Source organism: Capsicum annuum, chromosome 3 (assembly GCF_002878395.1).
Source record: "Capsicum annuum cultivar UCD-10X-F1 chromosome 3, UCD10Xv1.1, whole genome shotgun sequence".
Classification (NCBI taxonomy): Eukaryota; Viridiplantae; Streptophyta; class Magnoliopsida; order Solanales; family Solanaceae; genus Capsicum; species Capsicum annuum.
In genome coordinates, this window is record NC_061113.1 from 219,151,498 (window position 1) to 219,170,121 (window position 18,624).

General features: G+C 38.0%; 1 non-coding gene across 1 annotated transcript; it reads left to right on the forward strand.

The window, feature by feature from the left end:
- Positions 1 to 10,313: 10,313 nt before the first annotated feature.
- LOC124897391 lies at positions 10,314 to 10,421 on the forward strand. The gene has a single exon (XR_007054112.1). It is a non-coding gene; the product is annotated as a small nucleolar RNA R71 (small nucleolar RNA).
- The last annotated feature ends 8,203 nt before the right edge of the window (positions 10,422 to 18,624 follow it).

Here is an 18,624-nt window from a genome sequence, read left to right on the forward strand (position 1 = left end):
AGTATATTATTGACAAGGATTGCAGTCTATGATTTACACTGAACACAATCGATGGTACTCAATTCAATTTCATTTATTTAATTAATTATTTCTTTTGTTTACAACATGCTACTAAGGACAATAAACTAATACGGTATATTATTGACAAGGCTTGTTGTCTGTGATTTTACAATGAACACAATCGATGGTCTTCAATTCAATTTTATTTATTTAATTATTTATATTTTTTGATGATGTACTGATGTTTGTTTACCATTTCACCAACACATATAATGGAATCCATCGATTACGTAGACAGTCACACATAGATAATGATCTCGATCAATCATATACTCCATTGATCTTGAAATTAATTTATTATAAATCAACATAATCATTGATAGATCAGATTCATTATCCATTAACATATATGAATTTGTATATATATATGATAGACCATAAATTTTGAAGTATGACAACTGTTTCATTCATTTTTTAATAGGAAAAATTGCAAAATTTCAAACAACAACAAAATTATAAAATTCAAGAAGAAACAATATGTAGGAAATAGAAAACAGTTCATTTCATCAGTTCATTGCAAAATCATTTAACATAATATCAACACCAAAATATGATCAAAAAGAGAAAAAGAAAGAAAATTTCATCTAACAAAATTCCTAGCCATGAAAACTTCTTTGCAATGAACTATAACTAGAATTGTAACTACACAAACATAAAAATTAAATCTTAACTAAGGGGATGGTAGGAAGGGAGGGGTGATCAAGTTGTTGGGCTCAAATTTAAGCCTCTCGACGATCGCCCATAAAACACGGACGATACATCAGAGTTCCCGATGAAGATGCCTCCTGACCCACTTCATAGAAAAAATGGTTCAAGTCATTGCGGAGGAAGAAAAGGACATGGTAGCGCTGGGAACACATTCTCTTTAGAGGTCTGAGTATGATTCTCTGCATTTGCAGGTATTTCTCGATTATTTGGATTGAAGAAGATGAATATTATGTATAGTAGATAGATATTTATATAGACCAAAATAAAAGGCCTTTGGTCTTTCTACCCAGTAGTTGATCGATGCATCGATGAATAGAAGTCGAGTAGGTATGTATACCCAATCGATGCAGCATTTGAGTGGACATGCGACAACTTTTCTAAGGCATCAAAATGCCCGACTGTTCATCTGATCGATCAAATATTTTGGATTTTTCAGTAGACTTAAAAAGCGATTGATAATAAAGTAAGTGGTGTATAAACTATAGACCTAATATACTGAACACATAATAAATGTTTTAACTTAGAAGATCGATACTAAAAATAGACCAAAATAAATAAAACTAACATTAATTACACCAAACTGCATGGATGTCAAAATACATATATTACCATGACTAACAAAACAAAGTGGTACAAGCCTATCTAGGATTTGTTGTTATTACATGTGATTTTCTTGTGTCCGGGTCTCTTGCACAGTGATCATGTGTTCCTCCTCTTGATCTTGAAAGTCTCGCCTATGCCTTGACGCATTTCCTTTTTTTCCTTCCGAGCTTTGTATCGGCAAGGGGTGGAATAACATTCACGTCTAGCAATTCCTATGACATACACCATTTGGACTCAAAAAAGATAATATTAATTGATTTCGAATACGCAAGGAGGAACGCTTCGACTTTATACACAGGTGAAGAGTACTCGTAGATGCTGAAAACATAATCATCTTCGTACTTTAATCGCAAAACGTTCATCGCGTGAGCGCATGGTTTTTTGACCAAGTCATACTTCCTGCAAGAACACGACTTTTTCAGTAGGTTGACTTTGGTTGTAGGACCCCTGCCGAACACGGTGAATTGGTTGTCGTCCCCATTTACTTTAGGAGTCACCCTCACTCATATTTTTCCTTGTGATCTTTTCGGCGGCAGGTACAAATTTATTCTCCTTACAGTTGAGGTCACATGTATACCTCTCCCTAAGTTTCTAACCAAACCTCTTAGTAATTAAATTGAATATGGATGTCATGGAGTACTCCCTTTCAGCTATCAACATAATGTTGATCGACTATAGTCATCACATAATACCTGTTGCGGTGAAAATATGCCATACTTCACTTCTCAAAACCAAGTTCATGCTCAAGGGAAAAGGCTACCTCGGGATAGTAGCTCTGGAATTCTGATAAAAGGTCAGTAAACTCTTCAAAAGAATATGTTTTTACCACGTGGTAGAATTGATAAAGGTAATATATACATTGGTGATTTACCTAGAGATTTTTACTTAGGTGCCTCATGCAATACCTGTGATGAGAATTGTTGTAAGCACTCACAATGCCATTGGCGATGCTCTTGTGCCTATCGGAGATAAAGCACAAATCAAATCCATTGTGCACTATAGCCTTCAGCTTCGAAGAATAACATCCAAGACGCATTGTTCTCCTTGTGAATTATGCAAAAGAAAATTGGATAAACATAATTTTTTGTATCATGTGCAACCGCACTTAGCAGCACACCATTGTATTTACTGTGTAAATGAGTGTCGTCGACTGCAATGACTATTCTCAAGTGGGCAAATCCCCTAATGAAAGTGCCCAACACTAAAAAGTAGTACCTAAACCTACAATTATCCTTGTTCATCATGATGGAATAGGTAGAGCCAATATTAAAAGTGTCAATCATGTAGGAAAGAGCCAATATGCAGGAATACCCGTGCTACGATATCCCTCAAATTATTTGCTTGGCGATCACACCCCATCCAACATTTCTTATTGCTTGGACTACAGTTAAAGATCTTGAAAACAAACCTTTGAATCTCTCTGGCGTCTGGACCTTGCCATTGCAATACAAATTCACACAGAAAGATGCAATGACTTTAGCCGTGATTTTCTTATAGCTAAGCGTGACGTGTTCGACATTGCAAGTGGGATTGCCGATGAATTTGTATATATGAAATATATTCGTGCAATCATACTTCCTTACCCGTAACATCCACACGCAACTAGGAGAAACACATTTCACCTTGAAGTATTTGCTCTAACTCTTCAACGTCGCATTATCAAAAGAATTTTTACCAATGCTACGTCCAACAACAATTTCATCTCCTTCTTAGTGCTAAATGTTTGATCTGTATACACATTAGTTCCATTGGGTAAGGTGTGGTTGGGTTCTGATCCCAATCTGCACTCTTTTCTCTCTTCTTGAAAGAATTTGACATCTTCTAAATCCATTGAATGATCTTTCATATCCGTTGGATGAACATCCGAACTCTCATTTTCGTCGATTGTCGGGAGTGGTGGAGGGGTTGTCGGAGACCTCGCAATAATATTTATCCTCAGTAATACCCTTGAGTCATTGACAGTGACATCCAACATGCACAATGACACCTTCCCATCATTCTTTCTGAATGTGGGATGGATTTTCCCTGCCCATTAATTAGATAGCGAATCACAACATCGTTTGTCTTGTAATCTAATTCTCCATTTTTAATTATGCTTTGAACAATGTCATCATATAAACCGTTGCGATGTAGAGAAAGGGCACTGTATCCTTACTACATGATTTCTAATTCCAATATTTGGGAGCCTCCCCCACACACCCACATAATCACTGATCACGTTTACCTACACCATTACTTTGATGTTGGACGATCGTTTTCAATGTAATAACCCAACTTGAGTTGAGTTGAATCCACAAGGAGTGTAACTAATTTTTGGATCCTATGAATGTTGAAAGTGTCTAAGTATTTACCCACAATATAAACATAAAGTAAGACATAAATTGAAATTGAGGGGCGGGGGTTATGGTTTAGAAGGTTGTTTAAACAAAATCAGCTTGAACAACTAAATTAGAGCAACAATTTAGATACAAATACAATTGGAGAATGGCCTTGGGATTATGTTTTCCTATTGGCAAATAGTGCATGGGTACATGAGAATCAAATGCAAACTCTAGTTAATGAATATGCGTGTAGGTTAGATTAGGGATTTTGATGTTAGTCTTTCAACCAAACACCAAAATATCATCCATGGGTCCTTTCAAATACCTCATGGGTGTGGCAAACAAACCCAACAACTCAAATGGGCATCCCTATTTCTAGGAAGATGCCCAAGGCAGAGCAAATACACAATCCATCTTTATTTCTAAGACAATGTAAAGAAATAAGCTAACATCTAATTAATATACACAAATACGTGTCACCAATATCGCTCTTTCAAGGATGAAATTGGATCTAAAAGAATACCCATATTCCTTTTTCGAGGATGATGTAGGATTTTGGAAATTCGGGGCTTTCACCCACAAATTCCAATTGAACAATCAAGTATTAGCGAAATCCAACATCTTAACCAAGATTCCACACTAACAATCAAGACCTACACATATTTGCAACCTTTTCCAACATAACCCCAAGATAGATGTTTAGCTACTCATGAAGTTTGAGAGAAGAAATTTACCCATATTGACATTCAAAACTTCCATTAAAGAGGAAAAGCAAGGATATTCTCAAATTCAACTTCAATTACAACTAAAATTCTTGAAAATTAACTATAATAATCTTTTCCAATTTAGTAGGGTTTTTACAATGCCAAAAATTGAATTCTAGTTGGGAGATATCTAAAAGTGAAAGGGTTTTGCCTTTTTGAGAAGTGGAACCAGCTGTGTGAAATAACCAATCTACCCTTAGGAGAATTTCGTACCATCACGATCGCTATGAGTTGATCGGGATTGCGACGACCACGAACACATTGAACCTATCACGATCACCTTGCTTTGACCAGATCTTGATTGGCTGTGATCCCGACCCTAAAACCGCGATCGCGGTAACTAAGGTTAGTCCTAACTCTAGATTTTCCAACTTTTGCACTATTTTTCCCTTTTTTTTTTCTTTTTAGCTCACTTTACTTATTTTCTTCCATTAACTTGTAAACCTGCAAAACATGAGAATTTGTGCATTCAAATGATAAATTTATCTCATTAACACCATTTAACCATAGTAATGTGCACAAATTTGGATGTAAATGAGTGCTAAATTTCCCACTCATCAACACCCCCAACTTAAACCCTTGCTTTTCCTCAAGCAGCACTACTTCTAACTCAATGAAACTATGCAATTTTAAGCTCTTTTATATGACCAAATGGTTACAATGACTTTGAACTTGATTAGCACCAACAAGTAGCTCTCAAACATTGGTAAAGCTATTCTCAAAACTCCCCTCAGCATGAAGTGCAATCTTAAATATACGAAAGACTTTAAAGAATAACAATTCAACAATCACTAACTCTCTAGAAGTGACTCCCCATCAATATCGACTCAACTATACACTTTTGCCTCATTTTTGGAAGATCACAATTTCACCAGCCTCGATTAGTCTACATACCTCCTCACAAAAGAAAATCCCACACACCAAAGTATCATTCATGATAGCCTATAGACTACCAAACTCATGAAATTGACACAAAAATGCAAAAATCCGGAAGCACATAAAGAGAAAAACAACACACTAAAAGAAGATGAAGAAGAAGAAGAATTGCATAAATAAAAAGATAGTAGAGAGACCCTTACTCCTACCAAGTGAATAGCACAAGAAGGTGTTTCAAACCTTCAAACACACAACACCAATAGAAACTCAAACCACTCTCTTAGGTGACCCAAAGGACTCGCACTTCCTCAAGCACACCTTTCTTGCCAAATTACCCAAGACAAGTGAAAACCAACTTTCAATAGATATTAGGGTTTCAAGTTTTGGTTGTAGGCTAACAACTACAAGACTAAGGCTACAAAATATGAATAATATTCAATGTCATAAAAAGTCTAATGAAAATAGTGGCTAACATTTCGATTTATACTATTACAAAATAAAAGACTCTAATGCCCTTAATGAAGCCTGAAAAGAGGCGACTCTTGAGTGTAACTTAAAGAGTGCCAAAAATCCACAATACCCCTCCTTTTAGGTGCCCATGAGATGTAAGAAATTAGTTCTTTCAAATTTCTTCTTCACAATCCATCAAGTATCCTCCCTTAGTAGGATGCATCACACTCTCACACACCTTCAAGTGCATATACAATGATTGAAATTGTTGAAGTTCCCTAGCTTTACTTCGGGTGAAAGGCCTTGACTTGACACTTGTATCCATTCATGTAACAAGTGATTAAAGTGCAAGTGCTCACCATCACAAAGATTCTATCAATGCAAACAAGTATCATACCATATGTTTATCCTTATTTTTAATCGACATTACTATGAATACACTTGATTAGAGATATCGAAGGACTTTTTTTAAAGCTTGTAATGTATGCTAGTGAAATAGGTATGGCATCATTTGGGAATAAAGTGACTACACCCTCCTTGAACATCTACATCACACTATTCAACCAAACTTTGGAGCATGGGCCACTTTATTTGTTTTCATTTCACACGTATACCTATTTTCACTACCTTGATTCACCCATTTCTTTTGAAAGCATTTTTTTCTCATTTATTTCTTTGGTTCAAGCTATGTTTTTCCTTATTTTAATGATTCCTATCTTTTTCACTTTTTCATTCACTCTCTTTGCTTAGCTTTTAGGCATCCACTTACACTACCATGGCCCAAGGTCACCTCTTCCAAGACATACCACCCCCCAACTTAGGCTTTTGGACTAAAGTTGCATTTTTAAGTCAAGGAGGGTAGGGTTCAAAATGGGGGTAAACTTCAAACGGTTCAAGGCTTGTAATGTGATTGTCAAAGAAATATTTTAAGGCTCAAAATAGGTGACTAGGAATACTATTTTATGTACGGGTAGATTTTTTAGGCTAAAGTGGGTTTTTATGTACACAAAGAAGGCCTAAGATCATTACACCAACCGCGCATAATCATAATTAGCCTTAAGAGACTAACAAGACAAGTTCTAGATAATATAAGTAAGCATGAGATTTAAACAATACACTCACCAGACATGACAAGCAAACTTTTCAAGGAGGATTAATTACATTTTCTCCTAGAGACAAAAGGAGGTACTTACCATGTACTACAAACTAAGGACTTTTGAGTCACAAAAAGAGGTAAATAATTGTTACAAAATTATTCATGTCCATGCCCTTGGTTTTCAAAAAAAAAATTAGATAGAAGGGGTGTTTGCTTCACATTTACACCACACAAAATTTGTTATTGATGGCACCAAACCAAGTCGTCGTCTCATATTATGGCTCTCATGAGGGCAAATCATATGGCTACTCCGAATTTACCATAGGTATAAGAGTGATCCCAAAACTCCAATGCTACGGATACTTAGACATCACCTGCATCCATGGCTCTGAACTCAAACACGATGATTTCTGTTAAAAAATATTGTCACTCAATCTATCATAGGGAAAGGCTCATCCGACATCATCATAAACAAGATTAAAGTAACATAAAAAACTGAAAATAAAAACAGATAACTAATCCTTGAAATGTAAGAACCATCATGGTGCCCGAATATTACAACCCAAAATAAAAATATGATCATCCTAAAACAAAATAAAATATCCAAGCAGATATACAAATAATACTGACCAACAAAATAATTGCGGCTACTAAGGAGATAGGATATCTAAATAATACAGACAAATTAGATAACTATGGCTACTAAGGATACGAGCACCCCTAACTTAAAGCTTGCAGTGACCTCACTGCATAATCATGAAAGCATATGAAAAGAGTAAACGATCCTTTCTGTAACTGCATCAAGCACTACCATCGCTCTCATTTTCGGTATTCTCTAAGTCTAACCATGTATCTGAGACCTCATCATCCTCATCAGCCCGAGAAGAAGAAAGTCTATCTTTGAATTTCAGGACCTTACATAGGCCCTTTACCCCCTTCCACATCTTCGTAAAGAACTTTTCTCTCTTCTTCTATTTTTTCTTCATATTTTCACGAGATATTTTAAGCTCCCTATGCAACTATGCTAAGAATGAGTAGGCTCTCTAAAGCCTAAAGATGGTGGCCCCCTTCTTCTTTTGATCTGCTAAATACCGCTCAAGCAGTCTAAGCAACATAAGAATGGTGAGCGGTAGATGGACCCATAGGCAACCCAAACACAAGTTTCTTAATCACCCTTATCTCAATCGAGATCTGCAAAAATAGCCCTACTATGGATTGCTTACAAGAATCTGTATACTTATCTATCGACTTGCCTAAGTCGATCTTTCACTTCTTGCTTTTACCAGGTACGTCTTCACCTCGAATCTTAAGAGGGTCAATAGGGTTCTTTGACGCACCGAAGTATCTCTGGGATACTCCTGAACCCTGATTCTCTTGCTAAGATCAATAATCAAAGAGGGAAATAAAAGTAAAGACCACCTCAATTCTTGAAATGCCTTATGTCTGAAAGCATAAGCCGTCCAATATTTAAATGAATGTTGTCTAAGATATATGCAACCATCCAGACTCGAATATCTGGAACATAGGTCATGTGAGTACGTGGGAAAACCTAGCTATAAATGTTGGCTAACCATATCCTTCCCTCAGCCGTGAAGTCATGCAACGATATCCCCATCTTGGTGGCAGCCCAAGGGACTCTCTACCAGGACAGAACTTTTCAACTGACCAACTTCCCGTTTACACCCCTTTGTCTCGAATTGGTCCATGTCTTAATCTAATAGCTTATATAGGTCATTTATCTGCTCATCCCTGAAGAGAACATTCTTCCCCTTGATCCTCATAATTGGTTCGGAGAAGGAAACTACGCTGAGGTTAGCATAGAATTCCCTTATCCAATGTTCATTCGTCAGACAAGGATCAGGGGCGAAACATCTTTACCCGATGGCTACAAATCATTCATGGAACACCGAGAGCTTCTCCGGTACCTTATCCAAGCATATGCCTCTCTTTGAAAGTAGCTCTGTCTTTAGGAGGTCAGTATAGTACAAAATTTAGCACTCCAGGGCCATGAAGCGGGTTTGGTCAAAATCTCTCATCTTCATTTTGAAAACCTGAGAACAACACAAAAACATCAATTATCAACATTTACTTGCGAACACTATATTATGTTATTCAATTAAGCTAATGGGATGGTGCTTTGGTAATTTCTGGGCAAGAAATGGACTACAAAGATTTTTGGTCTAGGCTGAAAAACAGCCTTAGATATCACGATTGCAGGCTACTGAGACGCAATTGCGCTAACGCGATCGCGCTAACGGAATTTTGGACTGAGCTGCGATCGCGCTAACTTGATAGTGATCCTATGGTCGCAATTGCAACAACTGAAGCATGCTCGAACAAAATTTTCAAAATTCAAAACTTCCAATTTCAATGCCCATATATGTGTTCCAAATCAAAAATTTACACTATGAATAAGAAACATAGGCCCTAGATGTTCGACCATGCCCATAGAACATGTGTAACTAGCATAAAATTCGTTCAGGTATTTAATCGAACACTTGGTGTGCACATGTTATTCCTATAATTTTGAATAATTTTGGGTACTCAAGACTTCTCCAATTGTGTGCACACCACTAATAACAGTTAACCACACCAAACAAGCATAATTAAATAAATTTTTAGCATGCAAATCATAAGTTTAAGCCATTCCTAAGACATGAGTTCTAAGGCCTACACATACAAATATAGAGATGGAATTCGAAGCACATACCAGATTGGGTAATGCAGGGGAGGATGCAGTGCATAATTAGATGCTCAGAACACAATAAAAATAGGTGTAATTTGAGAGGAATTTGAAAGAAATATGTGGGAAAATAGGGGTCGACTAGTTATTTAACCTAGTCCTGACAGAAATCGCGATCAAAATTCCGCGATCGCGATCACACGACAAACGTGATCGCGATGACACATATCTATCATACTCTCTTTATTTCTATCTCCAATCACGATCTCTATCCTTATCACACTATTTTCTTTTTCAATCACGATTGATCTAACCTTGGTTCCCACCTTGCCTTTAATAGGCCAGGTGGAAGCCCCCGAGTAGCTTGTCAAGTATCTAATTCTATATCAAGACTCTTGGATTCTTCTTCATCGTATCCTATAGATGCCATGACATTTACTGTTTTTATGGGTGCACTCATCATATGTTTTGTAAGGAGCTCTAATTGTCTCATCATTTTTGCCATGTTTTGCTCCCTTCATTCTTCTTTCTTTCTTTGCTCTTTATCCACACAGGAGGTGGTAGGGGAACCTTTAGCTACCTCGGTATCCTGGGTATGCCACTCCTTATTTTGCTTTGTGATTTGCTTAAGCAAATTTAAAGTCACTCCATATGACAAACTCACAAGTGATCCACATGCCGCATTTTCCACCACAGTCTTATTAATTTGATCCGACGCCCTAAAGAATATTTGTAGGAGCATCTTGTTCAGTAAATTGTGGTTAGGACATTGCAAAAGCTTTTTATTAAACCTCTCCCAAACTTCATATAAAGGGTCCTCATTAAGTTGACAAAAATTAATGATTTCATCCCGCAATTATAACATCTTTGATAGTGGGAAGTAACGATCTAAGAAAGCATCGGTAAGCTCGACCCATACTGTGATTGACCCGGTACGAAGTGACCTCAACCACAACATCGCCTCACCCATTATAGAGAATGAGAATAGGCATAACTGCAAGGGCTCTTGTGATATATGAACAATGTTTAACGGGGCATACACTTCCAAAAAAAAATTCATAAAAGTTTGGGTCTTCATGAGCTTGACCCCCAAAGAGTCCTTTCATTTGAAGCATGTGTAACAACACACTTGTAAAGTGGAAGACCCCATTTCTGTGATTCGGTGGGATGCGGATGGAACTAGAACTCCCCCTATCGTGGAGATGGTATTCGTCATCAAGGGGCCCATCAAAAGTCCCGACATTACCAGCATGATAACCTATTGTGTCGTGGATACTATTAAAATCACCTATAAAGAAACAAAAATAGCAAACAAAGTAAATAAAAACCATTATGGATAAACCCAAACTCACCATCAACACCACATAAGCGAAAATTAAGTTTCACTCCTCGTTAACAGCGTCATTTTGATCACGCTCACCAATATCATTGCTTTGGTATAGGTTGATCATTATCAATATAATAATCCAACTTGAGTTAGAGTCGAAACCACGAGGGGTGTAACTATTTTTTGGATCCTACGGATGTTGAAAGTGTAAGTATTTATCCGCAATGTAAACATAAAGTAAGACATAAATTAGAATTGGGGGGTATGATTTGGAAGGTTGTTAAATAAAATCTACTTGAACTAAAAAATTAGAGCAACAATTTTAGATAAAATTCCAATAGGAGAATGGTCTTGGGTTTATGTTTTTCTAGGGGCAAATAGTGCATAGATACATGAGAATCAAATGCAAACTCTAGTTAATGAGTGGGTTGGTTAGATTAGGGGTTTTGATGTTAGTCTTTCAACTAAACACCAAAATCTTACCCATGGATCCTTTTAAATAGCTCATGGGTGTGGCAAGCAAATCAACCCAGCATCTCAAATGAGCATCCCTATTTCTAGGAAGGTGCCCAAGATATAGCAAATTCACAATCCATCCGTATTTCTAAGACAATGTAATGGAATAAGCTATCATCTAATTATTGTTCACAAATACTTGTCGTCCATATCTCTCTTTCAAGGATGATATGAGATCTAAAAGAACACCTACATCCCTCTTTCAAGGATGATGTAGGGTTTTGGAAATTTGCGGCTTTCAACCTCAAATTCCAATTCAACAATCAAGTATTAGTGAAATCCAACATCATTAAACAAGAATCTACACTAACAATCAAGACCCACACACATTTTCTCCCTATTCCAACATAAACCCAAGATAGATGTTTAGCTACTCATGAAGTTTGAGAGAAAAAATATATCCAAATTGACATTTAAAGCTTCCATTGAACAGGCAAAGCAAAGGTATTCTCAAATTCAACTTCAATTACAACTTAAATCCTTGAAAAATTAACTAGAATCATCGTTCCCAATTTAGTAGGATTTTTACAATACCAAAAATTGAATTCTAGTTGATAGATTTCTAAAAGTGAAAGGGTGCAAATGACAAATTTGTCTCATTAACACCATTTAACCATAGTAGTGTGCACAAATTTGAATGTAAGTGAATGGGAAATTTACCACTCATCAATCACCACCGACAATAATTACTTCATCTACTATTATTATTGACCACACTAATCGATAATACATTACGGTATTACTTTATAACTGGTCGATAACTGGTATGAAAACCTCCATATAAAAATGTTAATGAACGAATTTGGATATAATTGATGCTCTCCTGACTCTGGATGGAGAAATGTATATGTAGGGCTACTAAACTACTAAACTATATCCAATGACGAGGTATTGAGTGGATTTGAAAAGCTTTTCAAGCTAGCAAAATTAGTGAAAAAATATTTTTTTCATTTTTTCTTGAAAAAGTGGAACAACAATAAAGGCAATGACAAAGAATGGATATTTCCAGTTGTGATGAAGAAGATTTTGCCAGAAGAGTCGTCTGAATCGAAAAAAGTAGCTGAAAAATAAAAGCTTTTGGTGGCTTCTTGGACGACTTTTTAAATTAAAAATAGAAAAATATGAAAATGAAGGGAAATATTAGATATTTGTTGGATGAAGTGGGGGACTAAAGTGTAAAGTTAAAAACTTATATGGTAGGTTTGGATGGTCAAATAACGAATGACATAATAAATGTGGGTATCCACTACATTTTATAAAACTTGACACTAAATGTTACATTTAATTATCAAAGTGTTTAAGAGAGCACTTTCATCCAACTTCCTCTGTGGAAAAACAGTAAATAAAATGCTCTCAATACCCCAACCTTCAACAGTGCCACCGGCTCCAGTGCTCGAACCACCAGAACCGCCGGACATGATGGCCATTGAATAGCCAATCGTCACTAACATCTCAACCTCATGCGATAGCTTCAAAGACAAGCTACTAAACAAAAGTGGATCAATTAATAAGAACTATAAATACAAAATGGGTAAACGTACAATCAGAAAAGCCGAAGACGACGACACCGTTGGTCTATTCGAAGAGGATAAGATATGCATCTACCAACCATGACAGTACTTAGTAATTGTCAAGCTATTCAACAAACGTATAGCACATAATTACCTAACGATGAAATTAACGGACTTGTGGAAACCAAAAGAACCCCTAACACTCATCGACTTTGAGAATGATTTCTACACTGCCAAATTCAACTATCTGGAAAACATGAGGAAGGCTCTACATGGTGGCCCGTGGTTCGTAACTAAAAAATTTCTATCGATTAGACAATGGGAACCAAATTTCATTCCACAAAAAGTAACCCAAACACACACAGTATATGGCTTAGACTACCACATCTCCCAACAGAGTTCTACGACTAAACAATCCTAGAGTGAATAGGATTAAAATTAAGGACTTTTCTTAAGATCGACACCTACACCTCCTTCACCCTAAGAGGAAGGTACGTTAGGATTTACATCCAGGTTCCTTTGGAAACCCCCCTCAAAACTCAGGTGACTATTGGCAGCCACCAACAAAAGGTGGCATATGAGGGGGGAGGATTTCTATGCACCGATTATGGAAGGCTCGGCTATACCATCAAGAATTGTAACTATGGTAGTGTACTAAATAAAGCAGAACCCAGTCCTTCGGAGCCAACACCCAAATTGACATCGCCCGATGTTTAAGACTGGAAAGTCATCTCCTTTCCACGGTGAAGGTCAAATCCAAGGAGAACACCACACAACCAAATTCGTAACATCACGCAACAAACAACTCCATCCTAGGTAATGAAGGACATGAACAATCTAGGTATGACTCCTACTACCCAACAAGCCAGCGACGGAATTTCTACCCGGGAAATTACAAAAATAAATATTTTTCACACTAACAACAATAATAATTTTATTAAAAAGGAATAAACAAGATAGAACAAGATGAAAGCGGGCCCAAATTGCCAACTAGACAATAAAAGTACTGCCATTGGCAGTCCCCACACCAAACGTGGCCCAAATAGCTTCACCCATCCCAACTCCCACATTAACTCATTTGACCTTCCCCTATTTAATTTGGGTGGCTCCAACCGGACCCCACATACCACTACCACACAACATGCTTCAATAGAAGGCTCCGTCTCTGCGACTTTTGGAGATATAACCAAAGACAATACTAGGATAATGATCACCCTGAGATGGTTGACATGATCGAAGTAGTCATGTCAATTAACTCCCCTCCCCCTCATTTTTTAAGCCTTAATCAAGGTAATAGCCCCTTACCTTGTCCACCCCACATAGCAAAAGGAGATAAAATCAGTAATGGCGAACCCACCACCCTCAAACATGGAGAATCCAAAGGAACCACTGATCTTTGTCTCAGTCCTCCATCCCCCAACTAGAGTGCCAACGTCCTGGGCGGAACTTGTTCTCGCGGGGAACACCATAGCCCATTGCATCATCGTAGGGGATCAACCAATAGTGTTAATCATCCAAGACTCGGCATGGATGGCCCAAATAATCAAACAAGGGATAGACCAGATAGCCGAGGGGCTGGGGTAATAACTTTAGGTGCAAACATATTTGCAAACGCAAATGTTAGGGACGCTCAACATAATGACCTCTAATGATTTCAACTCGCTTGTGAGCCACATGTTTAAGAGCTTGATATGCTACCACAATACCCCTTACCTCACAAAGATTCAGACCCTCAACTTCGTGCCCTGTACTCCATCAGATGCACCCTCCCAACCTCCTCAGGCCCCATCAATGAGCAACAATGGGCTAATAGAGGGAGAAGACAAAATAAAAACAAAAGCAACTATCTTGGAAGAGTTCTGACAAGTAAATACTGAGATGGAGGAATTCTTGGCAACCTTCATGGAAGACAACTTAGACTACTTCATACTGGAAAAACCCCTTCGGAGAGAGTTTGAAGAGCACTATAGCACAGCTACTATAGTGTACTGTCCGAAGGAGATGAGGACATACAACCTCTAACTGAGGAACATGACAACAAAAGTGAAAGTTGCAGTCTTCTTAAGCCCAGATGTGGAATAACAAAAGCCCAATTCTCAACCACCCCCAATCCTGTTGATATAATAAATTTCATTATTTAGAATACTAGGGGCGCCAATATGCCAGCTTCAAGCACCAATGTGATACTCTGATCAAAACACATAGCCCTAGCGTGGTAGTCTTATTGGAAACCAAAATGGTTGACCACAAAACCTTAGTGGAGCCCTTCAGGTTCGATGCTCATTTAGAATCAAGTGTTGTTACTAGAAAAGGAGGCATCGTTATCATGTGGAAGGAGGATATGGTCAAGATGCAAAACTTCTCCATTTCTCCTCAAGGGATTCATACTATAGTTAAGGTAAACTCTATCCCAACCCCTTGGTTATTCTCTGGTATTTATGCCAGCCCAGACCCCTGCATACGTGCCACTCTTTGGGATGAGCTCTATTAAATCTCAACCAACTTCACTGGGGATTAGCTAATTAGTGGTGACTTTAATGAAGTCATGAGAGAAAATAAAAAAAATAAGAGGGGCTCCCATCAATAATGCTAGAGTAAGTAAGTTATGGGATAGTTTGAACCATTGCAACATGGTGGACCTAGGTTGCAGAAGTTGTAAATACACCTGGACCAATAGGAGATATTGAAATAAGGCTAGCCTCATTTAAGAAAGGCTGGATAGATACATGGCCAATGCCTCTTGGATAAACCAGTTCACAGAGGCATCAGTCACTCATTTACCCCAAACTAAATTGGATCACTGCCCACTGCTCCTCACTCTTACCAACAGCTATCATGGATCAAATCCTAAACCCTTCAGATTTGAGCCTATGTGGTGCCACTATCATACTTTCAAATATCTGGTCCATAGCTATTTCTCTCATCACTCTAACCTTCACCATGCCATTCACACTTTCTAAACTAAAGCCATAGCCTGGAACCATAAAGTGTTTGGTGATCTTTTTAAATGGCTCAAAATCATTAATGTTAGGCTAGATGGCATCCAAAAGTCCAAACACTTCTAAACCAGCTCATACTTACACGATTTAGAGAATGAACTTCTCTATGAATATGAGGCATTACAAAAGTGTGAAGAGGACTTTTAGAAAACAAAATCTAGGATCGGTTGGATCACTGAGGGAGGTGCTAACACTGCATTTTTCCATGCTTCCACTATTAATAGAAGAAGGAGAAATAGGATCTCTGAACTCTTAGATGATGTAGAAAATGTAGTCACGGGAGAGGACATCATTACTGATCACATCCTTCATTACTTTATTAATATTTATACTACTAGCCACACCCAGAGCACTAATAACCACTTTATTCCTATCATGGCTAGTAATGTAATCACCTTAGAGATTAAGGATGTCCTAGAGGCCCTCTTAAGGGACTCTAAAATTCTTCTAGCCACCAAATCCTTCAAACCCTTGAAAACCCCAGGACTAGATGGCTTACACCCTATGTTCTACCAAAAATTTTGGCCTGATGTAGGCTCTAAGGTCATATCCTTCTGCAAAGAGGTCTTCTCTGCCTCTGCAATGCCTGCTGAGCACAACAACACCTTGTTGTTCCTCATTCCAAAATGTATGAATGCCCTAAGCCTAAAAAACTTTAGACCCATTGGTCTCTGCAACACCTCCTACAAAATAGTTATTAAGATCATTTTTAACAAAATAAAGCCCTTCCTCCAAACCATTGTTGGCCCAACCCAGCCAGTTTTCTCTCAAATGGGAGGGCCTCTACCCAAGCTATCATCATCCAAGAATATATCACTCACTTTGATAAAATGAGAGGGAAACAGGCTAACATAATCCTCAAGATTGACCTGGAAAAGGCCTTTGATAAACTTAAATGATCCTTCATCAAGGACACACTCAAGTTTTTTGGCTTTCCCACAAATCTAACTAAACTGATTCTCTCCTGCATCATCTTCTCCTCCATTGCTATCTTAGTCAATGGTAGGAAAACAACTTCTTTTAACCCTTCTAGAGGTATTAGACAGGGGGACCGTCTATCCCTATATCTCTTCATATTATGCATGGAGAGGCTATCCAGAGGCATTGAAGCTGAAGTTAGGGCTAAAAATTGGAACCCTATCAACATATCTTCTAATGGCCCCAAGTTGTCATATCTCTTCTTTGCTGATGATCTCACTCTCATTGTCAAGGCTGATGTCCAAAATTGTCAAACTATTATGAAAATCCTCACCATCTTCAGTAAGCTTTCTGGGCCGACCATAAACCATAACAAGTCCAAAGTCATCTTCTCTAAGAACAGCACCCCATCCTATACCACCATGTGCTCTCAAATCCTTAATATCCAACCCTATACCAGCTTTGACAAATACCTTGGATTCCCTATCTTTCAAAAGATACCCAAGAATAGTGACTTCCAATTCATTGTTAACAATATGAACTCTAAATTGGCTGGTTAGAAGACCAAATTCTTGAATATGACTGGTAGAACTGTCCTTGCCAAATCCACTCTTAGTGCAACGCCTGCCCACATCATGCAATACATAAAAATCCCCAACAAAATCACTGAGGCTTTTAACAAAATTCAGAGAGACTTTGTATGAGGCAACTCCAATGATAAAAATAAAATGCATCTACTGAGATGGGACACCATCACTATTCTAAAAAGGGATGGTGGCCTTGGCCTTCACAAATCTGAGCTAAGGAACAGAGTACTCCATGTTATCCTTGCATAGAGGTTGTTCCATAATCCCACCTCCCTCTGGGGGCAGGTCATTCTTGCTAAGTACTACTCTAACTATGAGACCTCCACCATCAGGAGAATCACCTCTAGAATATGGTAAAACATTAAGAGAGACCGGAAAGACTATTTCTTGGGCATAAGATGGAGGGTGGGTAAGGGTGACAAGGTAAGCTTTTGGGGGGACACCTGGATCCCTTTCTTGGGTAGCCTCAAAAGTATTATCCAGGGTCCTACAAATAACCAAACCTTGAAGCTTCTATCAAGGATGTTTACGTTAATAGTAATTGGGATCTCACTGCAATTTCCTTTGAAATCCCCTCTATCATTCAACAGAGCATCCTCAGCATACCCCTTAATCTTAATGATAACAATGCAGTTACTGCCATCTGGGACTGGTCCAACAATGGCCAATTCACAACTAGCAGTATGTACACCCAACTTACCAAGCAAATCACCAAAAACAACTGGGTTTCACAACTCCAATTTCTCAAGAATTTGGAAAGAAAATACCCCCAATAAAATCAAAATCTTCCTTTGGCTCCTCAGTCACAGAAGACTCCCTACCAATGGCTATCTCAGCCTTGTAGGTATCAACATCCCCCCTTAATTCCACTTTTGCAATAATAGTGTGGAGGATGTAACCCACATCTTCTTTAAGTGCAACAAGACACTCCTCTTCGGGAACAGAATCCACTCCAGGAGCAGATACAAGCCCCTTCAGAGATGGCACCACATGAATGCCTCTAATTGGCACAAAATATGGGAGGAACTTTGGACAAAACAGTTTAACAATTGGCTAACCTGGGGTACAATCATTCCTTGCTGCCTATGAGCCATTTGGCTGAGTAGAAATGACAATCTTTTCAACAACAATCTCAATGCCATAAATGTGGAACAAGTCATTGTTGTTGCAACTGAGTACATCCTAGTTGACAACAATCATCACAA